This window comes from Thermobia domestica, chromosome 16 (assembly GCF_964235325.1).
Source record: "Thermobia domestica chromosome 16, izTheDome1.hap1.1, whole genome shotgun sequence".
In the NCBI taxonomy this organism is placed as follows: domain Eukaryota; kingdom Metazoa; phylum Arthropoda; class Insecta; order Zygentoma; family Lepismatidae; genus Thermobia; species Thermobia domestica.
In genome coordinates this window covers 104,509,620-104,519,217 of record NC_137469.1, presented here as the reverse complement: position 1 = coordinate 104,519,217, position 9,598 = coordinate 104,509,620, and the positions used below count along the sequence as shown (strand labels likewise).

At 38.7% G+C, this 9,598-nt stretch overlaps 1 protein-coding gene across 3 annotated transcripts in view; it reads left to right on the top strand.

The window, feature by feature from the left end:
- The first annotated feature begins 9,202 nt into the window (after window positions 1-9,202).
- Window positions 9,203-9,598, top strand: part of LOC145673305 (cystathionine gamma-lyase-like) — a 59,224-nt gene continuing 58,828 nt past the window's right edge. Inside the window, exon 1 of one of the 3 annotated variants that reach the window (XM_081742897.1) lies at window positions 9,203-9,227. The gene's annotated coding sequence lies outside the window, so the exon portion shown is untranslated. Of the gene's footprint in view, window positions 9,228-9,258; window positions 9,534-9,598 lie in introns of those variants that run through there. The other 2 variants (XM_081742890.1, XM_081742894.1) reach the window with 2 other exon arrangements.

Genomic DNA, 9,598 nt, shown 5'->3' with positions numbered 1-9,598 from the left:
AGCCGGCTCGGTAGGGACGAGTCATCGACTCGGCTCGATTGGAGCCAATGGCTCGAACCAGCTCCATTGAAATGAGTCCATAGGCTGGGTTCAAGTCAGCTCAACTAAGCCGATGGCTCGAACCGGCTCGGTTGGGGCAATCAATCAGCCCGGTTCGGTTCGGCTCGAGCTGGCTCGGTTGATTGAGCTGTTGGCTCGGCTCACTTCTCAGTTCGGCTCGATAAGTGAATGAGCTGTGAGCGAGCCGCTTGAGTCATTGACAACCCTAAACCCGGGTCGAGCAGTTTTGAACATGTTTGGCTGGAGTCCTATAACTTTTAACAATTTTTGGCTCGAGCCCGAATACTTGCTCCTCCTGAACTCAAACCTAGAACCTCGTGACCGATGTCCTTGCCTCCTGAAGATTTCTTAATGACCGAGATTGACAGTCAACTAATTTTTAGCATTCAGATACAAACCGCCTATATTTCATGTTTATACACGGTGTTATAATAATAATTACTTATAGTAGTAGTAGTAGTGGTATCATAGATAATCATATTATCTATGTAGGATACTTGAAGAGAGTAGAACTTGGAACTACACAAAGGATTTAGCTCGAATTTGCTCGTTTTGGCTCGACTGGACTCGAAACTCGATCCGAATTCGAGTCGAGTTGGGAGAAATGTTTCAAGCCGAGTTCTCGATTCGAGCTCAAAGATGTCTGCTTCTAGTCGAGTCGAGTTTTAAAGAAAACTCGCTCGTGTCCATCCCTATTGTATGCATGACGGGCATATTAAGTTCTTTCGAGGGGGATAAAACCATAAACATAATATAGTTTAAAAATACTTAGTTTCACGGCTTTCTTCCCAGGGGGGCGAAGGGATGGTAGTTATCCAGCATTTTTTATAAGTACCTTATTTGAAATATGTAAAACAGTAACAAGTGGACAACACAATATACACACATCTTCCTATCTTCAGTTTTAATTGCACATTTCAATTGCAATTAACAATTACAAGTTTCAATTGTCAATTGCAATTAACAATTAAATGTTTCAATTGCACCCTTTGCTATTGACAATTAACAATTAAAAGTTTCAATTGTCTGGTGACCAATTAACAATTAACAATTAACGAAAATTTAATTACAAATTTTATGATTGAATTCAATTGCAATTGAAATTAATTGTCAATTACAAATTTAAATCAATTGCAATTGAAATCAATTACAATTAATTTTCAGAACAATTACTTTCAATTGATTTTGCCCAACACTGTCAAATGGAAGTGTTATATTCACAATTTAAAAATTCAGCACCGGGAATACAACTTATTACAACCTCGTCAGCTTTCCTACTTGGTGCAGCCCTTTCACCTGAGGCAACACGTAAATTGTTAGTCGAGAAAACTAAAAAGTTAGATTTTTTCTTGTCACGTCTGGCCCTAGTCTCCGCACATTCAGCTTTTTATCTCCTTCGTGCGTCGTTCTCCATACCAAGAATAATCTATTTTTTTTACGCTGTTCTACTTCTTGGCGTGAAGTCGATTTACTAGAAAAGTTTGACACCGTTCTGAAATGTGGACTGGAATCGTTACTCAACTGTAACCTAAATAGCAACGCATGGATACAGACCTCCCTTCTAGTTGATTCTGGAGGTCTTGGTATTCGTCGGGTTGTCGATTTGGCGTATCTCTCATTTAGTTTCGTTCTATGTCTCCCGGCATACCACTGAGATACTCCTCAACGAACTGAATGAGCCTCACATAGAATCCGATGTCCAAGACTGCATATCTGACTGGTCTAACCCAGTTGGTTTAAGCCCTCCTGAAATAACGGGTAGAAGTTCGCAATCAATTTGGGACAAGCCAATCATCAAATTATATCAATCAGTGTTGTTACAAGAAGCAGACAGTCAAGAGGATAAGGCTAGACTTCTCGCCTCCTCATCACCAATTTCAGGTGCTTGGCTACAAGCATTAACTTTACACACCCTAGGACTGCACCTTCCAAACGAAAGCTTTCGTATTGTAGTTGCACTTCGCCTAGGAGTAGACATCTGTGAATCACACAAGTGCTCTAAATGTGGTGCATCAGTCAAGCAGAATGGTCTACACGGTCTGTCTTGTATAAGTAGCTCCGGAAGACATGTGAGGCATTCGAACGTGAATGACATTATCTGGAGAGCACTCACATCGGCGGAAGTTCCATCTGTTCGTGACCCTGTGGGGTGTAACAGATCTGATGGCAAAAGACCAGATTGCATGACGCTGGTATAGTGGAAGAGGGGAAGGATTCTTCTCTGGGATTTCACCTGCTCTGACACTTTCGCGTCATCTAATCGCACTCTTTCTTCATCTCGAGAAGGAGCTATTGCAGCCCGCAGAGAATGCGAGAAAAGAAGAAAATATAAAGATCTGTTCGATAGATACATGTTCGTGCCGTATCCATTGAATCGAGCGGCATTTGGGGCCTCGATGGGCTCAATTTCATCAAAGTAGGCCAACGTATTGCACATCTTACTGGTGACAAGCGGGGTACTACTATTCTGATACAACGTATCACCATAGCAGTTCAGCGAGGAAATGTGTCATCCATTTTAGGTACATTACCTCCTGGAAAATTATTTGAAGAAGTTTTCCTTTTATAACTGACTGTTCAGAATTTACTGTTTGTCTTTCTGTAAAAAAAAAATGTCAAATATAAAAAGATATGAAAATAATATCATAGCAATAAATAAGTTATATAGTGTTCAACAGACATATATTCATTGTTAATAAAGATTTAATTTCTTTTAATATTATATATATATATTCATTGTTAAGAAAAAATAAATTCTTTTAACAGACATATAACAGAAACACGGAAAATGCTGAACGCTGATTGGCTGATCAATAAAGAAGAATAAAGAATCATATCCAGTGTTGCCATACTTAGTACAATTGTACCAAATTCAGCCCTTTTTGTCATTCACCGGCCCGTTGGTACCACGCTGGTATTTTCAGCCCCTTTTGTGAAAAAGTTGGTGCAATTCTACCCAATTCAACACGATTTAACAAATACTTGTCACATTTTCAAAAGTGTCAGTAAGACTGTTCCTACATCTAACGTTACTCATACTGTGTGTTAGACTCTTACAATTGTTGTTGAACATTCATTACTGTAACGTTGCACCGCATAACGCAACGAAGTTTGTGTAGAAAATTCGTAATTCGAACTATACCGAAAAACAAATGACGCTAGATGGGCGCATCCGCACCACGCATGAAGGAGACGAGAAAGAAACAGTGTGGTAGAAATTTTAGTCGTCCTATTTGGATTTTTTTTAAATAAATTTTTAGAAAGAGCACTTTCTTCATTTGAACTCTTGGAAAAGGGGGTGTTATAGAACTTTAAAACTCTTTTAGTTTAATGTTATAGAGCCATGTATTACACTCAGGAGTAAAAGTGGATCTCAAAAGGTAGGGGGACGCATGACGTCACGTTGTCCTCCCTGCCTATCTTTGCCCATTGTAATTTTCTAGAAGTAGGGGACGCCACAGATATTTTCTGGAAGTGGGGAGACGACGTCTCCCGCGTTCCTCCACACTTTTACCCCCGATAGTTATGACCGGTAGGGTTCGTATTCCTGTTCGGGCAAGTCGTTTTTATGACAGTATATGGGTTCGATCCTTGATTGTCCTTATCTGGAAGACATTTTCATAACACAAAGTATTCAATTTTCACTTGGTTCTTACCTATTCCCATTCGGGATGAGTAATTCTTATAACCCTACTGGGTACAACACTTGTTCGGTACGTCTTACCTATGGTGGATTCTAGTAGTTGGTGGGAAAAGGACATTCGCTACACAACTGACAATACTAAAATGAAGACTGCGCAAACCTCCAAGTTGGGTCTCGAACCAATATAACTTTCAATTGAGGTTGCGACTGCGGGTGCCCACCGTCCTCGCCACGCCTGCTGGCATCAACAGAATAGACACAAGTAGTCAGACATAATATCCACCATTCCAGTAGTGATTTGTGCAGAAAATACTGTAAAGGTAATTGCACACAAAATATATACAATATGTAAATTTTATTCAATTAACACAGGTTATGTATAGTACTTAAGTGTACAACATTACAACATTTTATTAAGAAATTTATTCAACATGTACTAACACTCTGTGAGCCCTTATTTATACTAATTTGGAATTTATACAAAGGAATGATTATATATAATTGATTTTTTTCTTTCTTTAAAGAAAATGACGCACTGTAGATGCTGGCTAGAATTTACATTACACGATGCACTAACATTCAACACACGCTATTTATTCGCATCACACTTTACTGCACCGTAGATTGATGGATTTGGGGGGGGGGGTCATGCAGTTATTCTCAGCAACGAAATTTCTTATTGATTCTTGTTGTCCGTCGAATGGTCATGATTTAGGCTCCGTTGTAGTTATTGCTTTTCGACTGCGAATATAATCAACCTTTTACCTGCATGGATTCCTTACTAATACATCGTGGATTTTCATTGCTTTGCATATTAGGCGCTGTTTTAACACACGCACATAGATTTTGAGAAACTTTTACGTTTAAACACTTATGTAGGTTTTACTTGGTCTTCCCATGATTAAATTCACAATATATTCAACGATGGTAAAGGAAATCTTGGATTTTTCGATTGAGGCAACATATGTAGGACAGTTTATACAGCCATCATCACCAAGCACACCTTCGCGCCTTTCAGACTAAGCGTCAGTAAGTTTGCGCTAGTCACGACAGAAAAATATTTTAAAAATATCCATAAGAAGCATTCTTTACAAGGAATATATACATTGAACGGCTTTAGACGTATTTTCTATTATAATAAGATGATTAAAATATTGAAAATAGTAAAAATGTTCTTCGATTGCTTTAGATTCAATCGTACTATTTCTTTAGAACGTCACGACCACATCACATCCCTTTTGTTCGGTGAACAGGAAGCACAAGTCACCACTCACAGGACTGCCAACTCATAGAAAAAGATAAAACTAAAACACAGTTTGCGTCGACGTACAGTACATGGAGCCTTATTCCAATTCAGCCAAGAAGAACTGGAAAAATTAAAATGGAATGGGAGTGAGGGGGGCTACACGCTGACATAGTATAAAATAATGAATTCAGCCCTTTTTGTTTCAATTTGGTACTATTTTTCAGCCCACTCCAGAGCAAGGACTGTGGCAACACTGATCATATCACACTATTGCGAGCGGTGATTATATTCAATGAGAAAAAGCGGAAAGGCTATTACTCACCGCAAAAAATATGTAGCAAAATTTTCTTCTACATGCAACAGGTAGCGCTTTCGGAACTTGCTACTTCCTTCATCAGCCTGTGGTAGACTTCAAAAAGGATAAAAAACACGAAGGATGGTTAAAAATGGTTAAAAGGTTAGGATATGTAAAAAACCCAAACCTTCTGTCAAACATTAAAACTCACGGCAATAGAAACTCACTGACATCCCTCACTTAATCTAGATAAAAGAGAAATAAATGTTATTTGGAGTAATCTTTACACTACATGCTTTCACAATTTGGAAAGCAAGAACAGAAAACAGTGAACAGGAGTGAACAATATAAGTGATTGTCCATTCCCGTGAGTTTTAGGGCCGTATTCAGAGTCGTTCTGACGCGTGATTAGTGTCTTACTAAAAAGTTCGACTAACATATGTTTCATGCAGTAGTCAGGCATTTAGCATGACGCTAATCATACGTCAAAACGACTCTGCAAAAAGCGGTTAATGTTTAACAGATTTGTTTTTTTACATATCCTAACTTTTTAACCATTCTTCATGTTTTGTACCCTTTTTGAAGTCTACCACAGGCTGATGAAGGAAGTAACAGCTTCTGAAAGCGCTACCTGTTGCAAGTAGAAGAATATTCGGCTGCATATTTTTTGCGGTGAATAATAGCCTTTCCGCTTTTTCTCATTAAATATAATCACTGGTCGCAATAGTGTGATATGATTCTTTATTCTTCTTTATTGATCAGCCAATCAGCGTTCAGAATTTTCCGTGTTTCCGTTATATATGTCTGTTAAAAGAATTCAAAATTTTTCTTAACAATGAGTATATATATCGGGTGTTCTAAAAATGGCGCCCACGGACTACAGAGCATTATTCTTCACGTCAAAATAAAGCAATATATATATATATATATATATATATATATATATATATATATATATATATATATGTATGTATGTATGTATGTATGTATGTATGTATGTATACGAGGGCTGGAAAGAAAAAAGTGGCAACATTGTTCCATCCCCGTACTGGGAATTTTCAGCAAGCTGCAGTTGGCAACACTTGTAGCGGGTGGGTGGAGCTATACAACGCGGGTGGTGGCGCTAGTGTAGGCGCGGCAGTGATCGTAGTAAAGTGTGTTGAATGCAGGTTGGCAAAGTACACCGCTCTAAAGGTGATGTTTTCCAAGTTAGAACAACGTTCATGGATAAAATCGAAATGGCCCGTGGTAAAAACGCCACGGAATGTTACTCCGAACTGCTCTTTTCGACGTGAACTACAGTTACAGTGCCATTATCAAACTGTGCAAGGAGCGTGGATTCACTGTCCAAAAATGGCATATCACAGGCGTTGAAAGGGGCAGGTAAGGCGAAGTGTGGGATGATTCCTGTGGCAGAAACAGGCCAACCCTTGACCTGCCACTAACTGCACACAAGCTAAAATTCGGAAAGTCGGGGCTCTGGTTACCAGGGAGAAGCCACACACATAGGGGAGTATCGCGAACTGGCTACAGACATAACTGAAGATAGTGCACACCATGATTCACCGCGATCTGAGGTTTGTAAATTAACGGAAGGGGCGTGTTCATAAGCTCTTGCTAAATCACATCCAGGAAAGTCCCACCAATTGTCGAAATCTGTATAAGCGGGACTAGGCCTGTGTAAATGGAAGTTTGTTGTAACACTGGACGAGACACATGTTTATCTGGATGACTGTCAAAAGCCACGTGTAATTTTTTATCGATCGACAGGTGCGAGAAACTTTCAAAGATGGTTTAGTGAATGCAAGGAAAGTTTTGGCAAAGTTTTCATGATCACTGCTGGATACTTGTATCAGGGCAAGCTGGCCATACATCATGTAGCCAAAAATACAAAGGTGAATTCGGAATATTATTAGGCCAACGTCCTGACACCCGTTTATCGCCATGACATTTCCAATCTTTACGAGAGGAACAATAATCGTGTGTGGATGCATCAAGACAAGGCGTCAAGTCACACATCTCGCTCAACCCGCGTCGAGCCTTGTTTCACAGGAGACTCCGCACCGTTGGAGGGCTATGGAAAGCCTGTCAGGAGAAGTGGTTGCGGCTTGACATTACTACACTGCGTGCCAGTTTTCCACAGTTCTCTACAGTGGAAACTTCGCTTTCGGGCAATTGCCCAGATGGAGGGCCACCAAATAGAGCATTCTCAATGGTGTAGACATGGTTTCCCTTAAGCTAAATGCAGTTTGAAATCGTCACCATAGATCGGAAACACCCTATGTATTTGCAGAATCACGGCTTGTTTCCTTGTTTGAGACATAAGTTTGTGCGGAAGGGGGGCGGCAAATTATTTAGAGCACAGGGGCGCACAATATATAAATACGGGCCTGATGAGTGTACTTTGCGAATTAAAGTGTAGCGTCATAAAAATATCTTACAGTGATGGTTTGTTATCTTTTAAATATTTTGAATCCTGAGAATGAATCATAAATAATCTGTTTCTTCTTGTGAAGGGTCTAACTCTATTCCTATAGCACAAGGCTCGTTGTGGGGATTGGAGCAACTGCTTTTTTTGTTGTTGCCTCACCCACAGAACTCCCTGTATGTGTCATTTTTGTTGCTTAACAAATCGTGTTTCAGGTATGAGATTTATTATTATTATTATTATTATTATTATTATTATTATTATTATTATTATTATTATTATTATTATTATTTGGACATTCTTTGAATAGCTTTGCTATTGCAATATTAAAGAAAAAAAGTAAGATACTCGTAGGAAGACTAAAGTGGCCTGAATTTAAAGGTCTGAATGCAAGGATAAATCGGGTCGATTCTAATGTGAAAATATTGATGCAAGCAGGGGTAAAAGCAAGGGTGCCAACCGTCCCGATTCTGTCGGGACTGTACCGATTTCTGACTTATTTGTCCCGACTGGACACTCGTCGGGTCGCGTATTGTACCGATTTATCGATTTTCAAAGTTAATTAATATTTTACTGGGCCATTTTATAAAGGAATAACATTCTTTTACACGCACAGTTCTATGTGTAGAATCAAGTTAACAAATTCTATATAGTTTTCTCTCTAAACTTTGTTTATATTAAATAAATTGCAGTTGTTTCAGTTTGAATTTGTTGAATATATTGCTTGTACTTATGGGGCGTTTACACTTAGTCGATTTGCGTTCAATTCAGTTGAATTGACGTCACTTTCAACTTAATCGACCGTGTAAACGGGACTTCAACTTAATCGCTTGTTGATCGAAGGCGACTAATCGACTGGCAACTGAATTAAAAGACGTTCTATTTTCTGTGGTTGAAATAATTGAACACATCCATCAATTTGATTCGGCCTAGTTGCTTCGATTTAGTGGCAAATGCAGCGAGTCGATTTAGTCGTGCGACTAAATCGACTAAGTGTAAACGCCCCATTAGTGATGAGCAGTTGGCGGTAAAATTAAAAAATAAATAAGGTATCGCATTCATTCAAGTTCGTGTTATTCATCTAGCAGTGGGCGGTAAAATTAAAAAATAAATAAGGTATCGCATTCATTCAAGTTCGTGTTATTCATCTAATTATTTACATTGTTTTCAACGACTCGCCATACGTGTAGTCGTCTCCGGGGGATTCAACACTCATTGTCCCGTCCCGATTTTTAATTAAGAAAAGTTGGTAACCGTGGGGTAATAGTGAGGGGAAACGCGGGAAGATGTACGAATCAACTTACTCAATTTTACGATAGCATTAGCGATAAGCATTTTCTCTAATTTTGCTATTCTTATGTAAACTGTAAACTAAATGCTTCTTGCTCAGCAATAGCCGGATCATGATTATATTTTTAAATCGCCATATTTTCTAGCCGTGAATTATGGCAGTTTCGTTCGCGAATCTGGGGAATTTTGAGTGATCTCGTTAGCAACACTGTGCTTGGATTTAAAAGTTTTAAATAACTTAGCGGAAGGAAAGTATTAGCACAAAGTATTAGTATTGGACATAATTAGCACAAACAATTTTCAAAAATCTATTTTTAGCAATAATCTAAGAAAAAGACAGACAGACGTAAAATGACATTGAAGTAGCAAGCATATACCGGCTATAACCACTAACAAATCACTTACTCTATTACATAATGATTATAAACTGCTCTTCTAACCCACGTGTTCATTAATATGCTAGTCTAACATTCATCATCAATTGCGACAGTAGAATACTATATAATTGCCGCAATAGTGGCAAGTACATTAAGGTGAAGGTTTTGTTTTGTTACTGTAATAAGTTCTTCCCGTACGTAATGTATTTGGTGCATATTGACAAGCTGTTGGCAAAAGTTGAGAATTGTATGGTACACA